The sequence below is a fragment of the Oncorhynchus gorbuscha genome, linkage group LG21, assembly GCF_021184085.1.
Source record: "Oncorhynchus gorbuscha isolate QuinsamMale2020 ecotype Even-year linkage group LG21, OgorEven_v1.0, whole genome shotgun sequence".
In the NCBI taxonomy this organism is placed as follows: Eukaryota; Metazoa; Chordata; class Actinopteri; order Salmoniformes; family Salmonidae; genus Oncorhynchus; species Oncorhynchus gorbuscha.
In genome coordinates this window covers 32,416,111-32,427,223 of record NC_060193.1, presented here as the reverse complement: position 1 = coordinate 32,427,223, position 11,113 = coordinate 32,416,111, and the positions used below count along the sequence as shown (strand labels likewise).

Genomic DNA, 11,113 nt, shown 5'->3' with positions numbered 1-11,113 from the left:
CTATTAGCTCGTCGGGTGAATTTGGAACGGGCTATGTGGGAAGGGTGGCATAAGGATACGTTAAGAGTATCTAGTCAAGAAAACCTATCTTGTGACAGTCTATTTTGCATGGGGGACTGGCTGGAAAGCACTGTTTTCTGAGAAATGGTTTTGTTCAACTCTAAGGACCTACTGCAGTGCTAGAGCTTCAAAACCCCTATCAAATATTTTAGCAAGACCCTATTCATTACAGTATTTTCTCTTCCTCATTTCATTAATTTATATGAAGTTTTCCACCAACTCAGGGTTACATACTGGCACCCTGCCTACCTCGCTGCACCCGATATAGTAAGAAAAAGCAATAAAGGTAAAAATACATTATGATCAAGTGCATGCTGGCAATTCTTTCCTCTCTTTTCATAACAGTCTGAGAAAACATACTGCTGGGTGTGACTTGCGGTGTACATTAATAACATTTCCACAAATTCTAGAAAATCTGGGTATTACACGAAACGGCAAGTCCGATTATAATGCTACCTTATGGAAAATTCCTAAACAACTTGAGCTAATCCTAGCTGATGAGTGCTTTGCGGATAACTTTCACGTTGTACTTCCAAATCCCTTATGCTGTTGTGCTAAGTGCTATGTGGGATAATATGTGTGACCCCGGCTGCTAGGCTAGCCTACTGTCCCAATGATCTTGATTGACAAAGATCCAAAAACTAAAAATCCTATGTATTAATCTGCTTAGACGACTGTCTTGCTCCATTCATGCCACGGACATGTAAAATAGACAGACATGTAAAATCCACACGGGTTGTAGTGGTTTGTTGTATTGGCCTTCCTACCATGTAACTCTTTAGTAATTTATATTACCCATATACCATGTAATAGTACATCACTAAAGCCAAATCCTGTTTTGTAGGATACTAGATATGGTAATAGAGCAGTTAACAGAAATTGTCAAGGTTGTTGACTTTATTACAGTGTTTGCGTGTGAACGAATGTGAGTACCTTTGAGCATTTTTCAGTGGTACCCACAGATACCCAAAACACACACACACTCCCCCTAAACACACATTGTCACACACACACTTCTAGTGTGAGCTGCAGGCCATGTCTCAAACCTATGAGCTCTGTGTCACCTGGAGCTGCATGGAGAACTGCCCCAAAACACAAAGGAAAATGATTTAAAGTGAAATTTCACCACTGGTCTATTTCACGATGCCTTCAGAAAGTATTCATACTTTTTGACTTATTCCAGTTTATTGTATTACAGCCTGAATTCAAAATGGATGAAATATATATATATATATATATAAATATATATAAAATCAGCAAAAAATGATTTATTTTCAGCAAACTTAACATTGTAAATATTTGTATGAACATAACAATATTCAACAACTGAGACATAAAATGAACAAGTTCCACAGACATGTGACTAACAGAAATGGAATAATGTGTCCCTGAACAAAGGGGGGTAAAAAGTAACAGTCAGTATCTGGTGTGGCCACCAGCTGCATTAATTACTGCAGTACATCTCCTCCTCATGGACTGCACCAGATTTGCCGGTTCTTGCTGTGAGATGTTACCCCAGTCTTCCACCAAGGCACCTGCAAGTTCCCGGACATTTCTGAGGGGGGATAGAGATCCGTGCTCAATGGGATAGAGATCCGGGCTCTTCGCTGGCCCTGGCAGAACACTGGCATTCCTATCCTGCAGGAAATCCCGCACAGAACAAGCAGTATGGCTGGTGGCATTGTCATGCTGGAGGGTCATGTCAGGATGACCTTGCAGGAAGGGTACCACATGAGGGAGGAGGATGTCTTCCCTGTAAAGCACAGCTTTGAGATTGCCTGCAATGACAACAAGGTCAGTCCGATGATGCAGTGATACACCGCCCCAAACCATGATGGACCCTCCACCTCCAAATCGATCCCGCTCCAGAGTACAGGCCTCGGTGTAATGCTCATTCCTTCGAAGATACATGCAAATCCGACCCTCACCCCTGGTGAGACAAAACCGCGACTCGTAAGTGAAGAGCACTTTTTGCCAGTCCTGTCTGGTCGAGCGAAGGTCGGTTTGTGGCCATAGGCGACGTTGTTGCCGGTGATGTCTGGTGAGGACCTGCCTTACAACAGGCCTTAAAGCCCTACGAAAAAACCTGCATCCAGGTGTGTAATTCTCTCCACAAGCTCATTAGCATAACGCAACGTTAACTATTATTGAAAATCGCAAATGAAATGAAATAAATATATTAGCTCTCAAGCTTAGCCTTTTGTTAACAACACTGTCATCTCAGATTTTCAAAATATGTTTTTGAACCATAGCTAAACAAGCATTTGTGTAACAGTATTGATAGCCTAGCATAGCATTAAGCCTGGCATTCAGCATGCAACATTTTCACAAAAACAAGAAAAGCATTCAAATAAAATCATTTACCTCTGCAGAACTTCAGATGTTTTCAATGAGGAGACTCTCAGTTAGATAGCAAATGTTCAGTTTTTACAAAAATATTATTTGTGTAGACAAATCGCTCCGTTTTCTTCATCACGTTTGGGTAAGAAAAAACCCGAAAATTAAGTCATTACAACGCAAACTTTTTTCAAAATTTAACTCCATAATATCGACAGAAACATGGCAAACGTGGTTTAGAATCAATCCTCAAGGTGTTTTTCACATATCTATCCATGATAAATCATTCGTGGCAGTTTAGTTTCTCCTCTGAAGAAATGGAACGCGCATGGACCTAGAGATTACGCAATAATTTTGACGCAGGACACCGGGCAGACACCTGGTAAATGTAGTCTCTTATGGTCAATCTTCCAATGATATGCCTACAAATACGTCACAATGCTGCAGACATCTTGGGGAAACGACAGAAAGGGCAGGCTCATTCCTGGCGCATTCACAGCCATATAAGGAGACATTGGAACACAGCGCCTTCAGAATCTGGGGCATTTCCTGTATGAAATTTCATCTTGGTTTAGCCTGTAGCATTAGTTCTGGGGCACTCACAGATAATATCTTTGCGGTTTTGGAAACATCAGAGTTTTTTCTTTCCAAAGCTGTCAATTACATGCATAGTCGAGCATCTTTTCATGACAAAATATCTTGTTTAAAACGGGAACGTTTTTTATCCAAAAATTAAAAGAGCGCCCCCTATCTCGAAGAAGTTAAATCGTTTACCTTTGATGATCTTCAGATGTTTGCACTCACATGACAATAAATGTTCCTTTTGTTCCATAAAGATAATTTTTATATCCAAAATACCTCAATTTGTTTGGCGTGTTATGTTCAGAAATTCACAGGCTCGAGCGGTCACGACATCGCAGACGAAAATTCCAAATAGTATCCGTAAAGTCCACGTTTTTTATAATCTATCATCAGGTTGTTTTTAAATATATAATTGATAATATATCAACCGGGACTGTCGCTTTTTCAATAGGAAAATTGCTGCCCCACTCTGTTGCTCAAGCAAAACTCTGCGAACACCCAGCTATCCACTGACGCGATGTTATCTTTCTCGCTCATTTTTCAAAATAAAAGCCTGAAACTATGTCTAGAAACTGTTGACACCTTGAGGAAGCCATGGGAAAAGGAATCTGGTTGATATCCCTTTAAATGGAGGCAAGGCATCCAACGGAACAGAGAGCTTTCAGGAAAAACAGCACTTCCTGGTTTGATTTTCCTCATGTTTTCACCTGCAATATCAGTTCTGTTATACTCACAGACAATATTTTGACAGTTTTGGAAACTTTAGAGTTTTTTGCATATTGCATATTCTAGTTTCTGGGCCTGCGAAATAGGCAGTTTAAAATGGGTACGTTTTTTTAGCCAAAAACAAAAATCCCGACCCCTACATTCAAGAAGTTAAACCCTTTACAATGAAGATCTGTGAAGTTATTTGCATTTTTACGAATTATTCTTGAAAGACAGGGTCCTGAAAAAGGGACGTTTCTTTTTCTGCTGAGTTTATGTCATACATTGCCACAACTGTTCCTGCATACCGCTATGCAAACTCACCTTGGTCGACAGAGCAAATAAACTTTGTCTTGAATACAAGCCATGTCTACTTATTTTCTATATTGACAGACTAATCTGTTTTATTGAAACATGTTTACTTGCCAACAAGTTAATGTTTAAATGATACACCAACTCCCTGCATTATTTGTATTAGAGGTAAGAATGTAGCTAGTTTATCCAAATACATTTCATGAATATAACAATAAATTAATCCAGAAGTTGGAGTCAACACTTTTTTGGTTTCTGGTGCAGCCGGAATCATTTAGTCACTTGTCAATAAAAATATGATATAAAACCTCATTACACTGAGTGTACAAAACATTAGGAACACCTAGGACCATTGCGGTGACATTTTACAGAGACACCGGCAGTCATGACTCATGACCGCAGTAAAATCCCACATGACCGCTGAGTCATGGTAATCTCCTCTAATGGACTCTGGACATGCACTGGTAGTACCCAACTCACTAATGACCATCCGCTAATGGCCAGGGGCATAATTTATTACCCTTGCATACATTTTACACTAAATATCTGTGTGCCCCATTTCTGAAAAGGCTGTGCACACACAAAAATATTGAGATGTATAAACTTGGCACACGCCATATATACACAAAAGTATGTGGACACCCATTCAAATGAGTGGATTTGGCTATTTCAGCCACACCTGTTACTGACAGGTGTATACAATTGAGAACACAGCTATGCAACCTCCATAGACAAACAGTAGAATGGCCTTACTGAAGAGCTCAGTGACTTTCAACGTGGCAGCGTCATAGGATGCCACCTTTCCAACAAGTCAGTTTGGCAAATTTCTGGCCTGCTAGAACTGCCCCGGTCAACTGTAAGTGATGGTATTGTGAAGCGGAAACTTCTAATAGCAACAAATGGCTCAGCCGCGAAGTGGTAGGCCACACGAGCCTACTTTAGAAAACCTTTAAATTATAATAGCCTATCTAATTAGCCCAATTAAATGAGAGATGCTAATGGATAATTTGTTGATGTCTACTTCGGGAACTCATCATGGCCATAAAAGCAGAGGAATGTATTATGCAATGGTTATGATCTACGGTACCAGTAGAATGTTAAGACACACTCATTCAAGTTTTATTTTTATTTTTTGACTATTTTCTACACTGTAGAATAATAGTGAAGACATCAAAACTATGAAATAACACACATGAAATCATGTAGCAACAAAAAAAGTGTTTATGTTATATGTTATACAGTGGGGCAAAAAATAATTTAGTCAGCCACCAATTGTGCAAGTTCTCCCACTTAAAAAGATGAGAGAGGCCTGTAATTTTCATCATAGGTACACTTCAACTATGACAGACAAAATGAGAAGGAAGAAAATCCAGAAAATCACATTGTAGGTAACTCTGGGTCTTCCTTTCCTATGGCGGTCCTCATGAGATCAAGTTTCATTATATTGTCTACTTGATAAATTTGACATTACAGTATTCAAGTCATAGTATACAAACATCAATGGAAAAGGTGAACCATCTCTTCTACCATTAAACTGCGCTATGGGTCAGATCACAGAGCAAAATTCTTTAGGCTAATGAGAGATGGGACAAATGGTAGCCTATCCCAACTTGTCGGCCTATAGGGTATTTCCCGAGTATGAAACCCTCAGAGTCAGAAAAGGTGAGGAAATTATTCTGCAATGATCATATCATAGAAATTAAATAAATAACAGGAAATAGATGCCTATTTTTTAATCATCTCAATTATTATTATTATTATTTTTTCACCAGGTAGGCCAGTTGAGAACAAGTTCTCATTTACAACTGCGACCTGACCAAGATAAAGCAAAGCAGTGTGACAAAAAGAAAAAGAGTTTAACATGGGATAAACGTACAGTCAATAACACAATAGAAAAATCTGTATACAGTGTGTGCATATTAATTAAGTAAGGAGGTAAGCCAATAAATAGGCCTAGCAAAGAACTTACAAATTAGCAATTAACACTGGAGTGATAGATGTGCAGATGAGGATGTGCAAGTAGAAATACTGGTGTGCATAAGAGCAGAAAAACAAAAACGGGATGAGGTAGGTATTTGCTTGGATGGGCTATTTACAGATGTGCTGTGTACAGCTGCAGCGATCGGTAAACTGCTCTGACAGCTGATGCTTTAAAATTAGTAAGGGAGATCTAAGTCTCCAACTTCAGTGATTTTTGCAATTCGTTCCAGTCATTGGCAGCAGAGAACTGTAAGGAAAGGCGGCCAAAGTAGGTGGCTTTGGGGATGACCAGTGAAATACACCTGCTGGAGCGCGTGTTACAGGTGGGTGTTGCTATGGTGACCAGTGAGCTGAGAAGCCGGAGCTTTACCTAGCAAAGACTTATAGATGACTTGGAGCCAGTGGGTTTGGCGCCAAATATGTAGCGAGGACCAGCCAACGAGAGCATACAGGTTGCAGTGGTGGGTAGTATATGGGGCTTTGGTGACAAAACGGATGGCATTGTGATAGACAGCATCCAATTCGCTGAGTAGAGTTGGAGGCTATTTTGTAAATGACATCGCTGAAGTCAAGGATCATTAGGATAGTCCGTTTATGAAGTTATGTTCTCACTAACGCAAATGATTGCATCTTATATTTATATCATTTTTTTCGTTATGAATAAGGGAGTAATCATATATTCCCCATTTGCACAGGGCTACTACTAGGCTTTTGCTTTCTTGCAATGCATTACTTCAACCACTAGAAACAGTGCATACGTCTAAAGTCTGTGGGAGGATAAGCACATTTGTCACATATTTTTCCCTCTAACCACTATGACATCAAATCAAATAGAATTGAAAATCACATCAAACACTTGTCATTAAAACAGTATCGTGCTTTTAAAGCTCAACTCTAGGACTTAAATGTAAATGTAACAGGTTAAGCAGGCGGGTCCTTAAAAGCCTGGTTTCAGGGGATGCAGGCGGGTGCTAAGAAGCGTGGTTTCGGGGGACGCATCACTCGACCGTCGCCTCCTGAGCCCGCTGACAAAGAGGGGGGTAAAATACAAAAAATAAATAGACATAAATGAGTGACAAAAAAAATGACAATATCTATGGGCTAAAAAACCTAGATAAGAAAACATTAGCTGACATGGGCTAGTTGATTTATGAAAAGTTAGAAATAGCACTCTAAGGTATGCAATGACTAACATGACAAGAGGAACTGATGATACACTAAACAATTTCAAATTTGCTCCTTGTGCATTCGACTATTACGACTTTCAAGAAAAAGTTTAAAGCTGGACTGTGTTCCATTATTATATATATTTTTTCCATCTGGGAGGTGGGGGACCCCCGTGCCCCCCTTGCTGACCCGTCGCACCCCCCCAGGGGGCATGTCCCACAGGGAACCACTGGTCTAGGCAACGCTGTTGGTTCATTGATTGTGCAGAGCGGCTAACGGAGTTATTCTACAATTAAAGTCCATTTGTATTTTGAATAGCCAGGTAATAGGCCATTTTTTATATTTTCCTAATTAATAGGCTGACGGATTACCTTTAGCTACACAATATCTCACCACAAGCCATCTCCTTCATTAGAGTTCGTGCACCAGCTGTTTACAAATATACATAGATCCCCACCCTTGTCTTACCAGAGGCGGCTGTCCTTATCTGCCGATACTGCTTAAAACCCGCCAGCTGTATGTTATTCATGTAGTCATTCAGCCATGACTCAGTGAAACATAAGATATTACATTTTTTTATGTCCTGTTGGTAGAATATACGCGATCATAGTTTGTCTATTTTATTATCCAATGATTGAACGTTAGCTAATAGGACCGACGGTAAAGGCAGATTACCCACTCTTTCTCTTGTGAATTATGTGGATGAGGGTAAATCCTGTCTGAAGTAAATCCTTCGCATCAGACTTTTTAAGCATATGTATGAAACATATGTACAAGAGCTAGCAATATCTATACCACAATGTTGTTGTGAGCATCCTAGGTATTCTATATTATACTACAACATCAGTCTAATTGAATAGGGATGTTGAGTTGGTTTAATGTTCCAGAATGTTCTTCAGCTGGTGAACCTTGTCTTGTGTTGGGTCATGGCAGCCGGTTTAGCAGGCTCTGGCGCTGTGGCGATGTTGGCAGGGATGTTGAGTTTGGGGAGCTGTGACTCTGGCTCCTTGTAGACAACTCTCTGGTCCTTTCTTTGCTCCACAGTCAGGTGGACAAGTCTCTCCCTGAAGTAGTGGGTTCTGGGCTCGTACACCTTCTTAACCACCCACCTCTTGCAGAAGATTTGTTTGTACTGCAAGTCTCCTGGAAAGAAACGTAGACTGATCACGAGGATGTGTAACCATACAAGAAACTTTTGCTGTGACGATACCAGTATTGCAATATTTTTTTCCATGGCAAAAATTAAAACACCAAGCAGGCCGTGTTTTAACTAAACTATTTGTTCCTTTAAAAACCTGCTGTATGTAAAACATTGTGTGCTTTAGCTTGGAAAATAAATACATATGACTCTGGGTGACAACATAATGTTTCCAACAATAGGGCTGTTTTCCTAAAGAAGTTAAATCCGCTTTGTGTTTTGTTTCCTTGCCATGTCACTGACGAGAATCGCGATACTAGTATAATCATGGCCCCACAAGAAACCATGTTAATTTGCAAACAAAAAAGGGTACACTGAGTAGACTGAGGTGTGTGTTTTGTTACAATCAGAGTCAATAATGGGACATTGAGATGGGCTGTTAGCAACAATGTGAAAAGTTTGAGGGGGTCTTGACAGTATAGTTCTGTATTGTTGTGTATGAGCACCTACAGTTGTGCTGTTGAGTAGACCAGTACTGTCAACAATAGAGAGAACAGGCTCAAAGAGTATACTATACTCTACTATATGCCTCCATGCCAAATATCTGCAAGGGTGTGAAAAGTTTGAGGAGCACTTGGCTTGTAGACATTTTATTGTATTGGTGATTTTGTTTTCTCAAGAGGGTATTGTGCTCTCATAAATACCTTCGGCTGTCCCGGCTTGTTTTCCGAGTCAGATTATGTTGAGCTTGAGTTTGTTCCCAGCTGAAAGCTTTCATCCAATGGGTCTACTGTTAAAGCTGGTGGAGAGGTTGTCATCATCAGCAGCAGGATTAGTCTGTAGGACATAGTAATTAGTCAGTGATTAGCCAATATTTGACTACTCTGTCCCCATCAATACACACTCAAACAAGGTACTACATCCACCTCATGTCAATAGATCATGCATACTAACCTTCACACACAGTACCCACATCTAACAGACATTAGTCAGTCACCCACACCATCCCCTCCTTGCTAATACCTCCTTTATGCATGAACAATCAACCAATCCTCCATAATACAGAGAAAACTACAGTAGAAGTTGTAGCCTACTTGTAAATACAACAACAAGGACCATGTTTATGCTTAGCTCAAGTATATGTATTTGTTAATCATATAATCATGGGAGATTTAGAAAGATGACTTACACTAGTTCCTGGTGCTGAGCTTGATGTTGATGCTGCTGCAGATGTTGATTGAATCGGACTCGAAATAGAACTCATAGCCACCTTTGCCTCTGCGGTAGTTAGTTAGCTAGCTAGCTAGATATTGGTTAGATACGGTCCGGTAGGCTGCAGCTAATGTAACCTAACAAAGCCAACGTTAGCTTGCAAACTTAAAAATCACATCGCAAGACAGCAGCTGGCTAATTACATTGATTTGCTCTGGAATGTCAGCAAGCATATTATGAGAGCTACTGAGCTCTATTTTGGTTTACATAAACAGATGTAGTTCAATAGCTAGTTAGCTACGTTACCTCAGCTCGATTTATTTTCTGCTGCACTTATATTGGCTGATGGATGCCTTCCTCTTTGAAGTGAAAGGGAAAATCGATGGAATAGCATGACTTTTCAACGTTTGGTGACCTGGCATCAGTTTCAAAATCCTCTGGTTGAAAGTGCATTTTCACCTTCACGGGCAATACCAATTATGTCCTGAAATCGCTATGAATTCTGGATATTGAGGTTTGCTTTACAACCAGGAAATGTAGATGGCCAGTTTCTACCGGTGAGATGCAGAAACTGTTGTAATGCGTGTACAGCAGTGAGAAAATTATCGATTTTTTACGACAATTGTTAATGATATATTAGTGCCTTCTGAAAGTATTCATACCCCTTGACTTTATAACACTTTTTGTTGTGATACAACCTGAACTGAAAATGGATTGAATTGAGATGTTTTTATACTGGCCTACACACATTACCCATAATGTACAAGTAGAACTATGTTTTGGTCTTTTTTTAAAACAAATTAATAAAAATAAAAGTTTTGATTCAATAAGTATGCAACCCTTTTACAGGTAGCCTAGTGGTTAGAGCGTTGGACTAGTAACCGGAAGGTTGCAAGTTCAAACCCCTGAGCTGACAAGGTACAAATCTGTCGTTCTGCCCCTGAACAGGCAGTTAACCCACTGTTCCTAGGCTGTGATTGAAAATAAGAATTTGTTCTTAACTGACTTGCCTGGTTAAATAAAGGTAACATGGACTCACTCCGTGAGCAATAGGTGTTTAACATTATTGTCTACCTCATCTCTGTTCCTCTCAAATACCTCACAAATACAATTATCTGTAAGGTCCCCAGTACACCCAATACACCCAGTCACTACAAAGATACAGGTGTCCGCACAGGGATTTCACCATGAGGCCAAAGGTGACCTTAAAACAGTCACAGAGTTTAATGGCTTTGATAGGAGAACATGGAGGATGGATCAAAAACATTGTAGTTACTCCACTATACTAACCTAATTGACAGAGTGAAAAGGAAGCCTTTATAGAATGGTATTATTCCAAAACATGCATAATGTTTGCAACAAGGCACTAAAGTAATACTACAAAGAATGTGGCAAAGCAATTCACTTTTTGTCTTTCAAAGTGTTAAGTTTGGGGCAAATCCAATACAACACATTACTGAGTACCACTCTCCATATTTCAAGCATAGTGGTGGCTGCGTCATATTATGTGTATGCTTGTAATCGTTAAACACTGGGTTATTCTGGATAAAAAAAGAAACAGAATGGAGCTAAGCAAAGGCAAAATTCTAGAGGAAAACGTACAACCAATTTGACAGAGCT

General features: G+C 39.8%; 1 long non-coding RNA gene across 1 annotated transcript; it reads right to left on the bottom strand.

The window, feature by feature from the left end:
* Nucleotides 1-7,009: 7,009 nt before the first annotated feature.
* Nucleotides 7,010-9,956, bottom strand: LOC124008644. Its single transcript, XR_006834127.1, has 3 exons — nucleotides 9,471-9,956; nucleotides 8,986-9,118; nucleotides 7,010-8,286 (listed from the first exon to the last, which is right to left on the bottom strand). It is a non-coding gene; the product is annotated as an uncharacterized LOC124008644 (long non-coding RNA).
* Nucleotides 9,957-11,113: the final 1,157 nt, after the last annotated feature.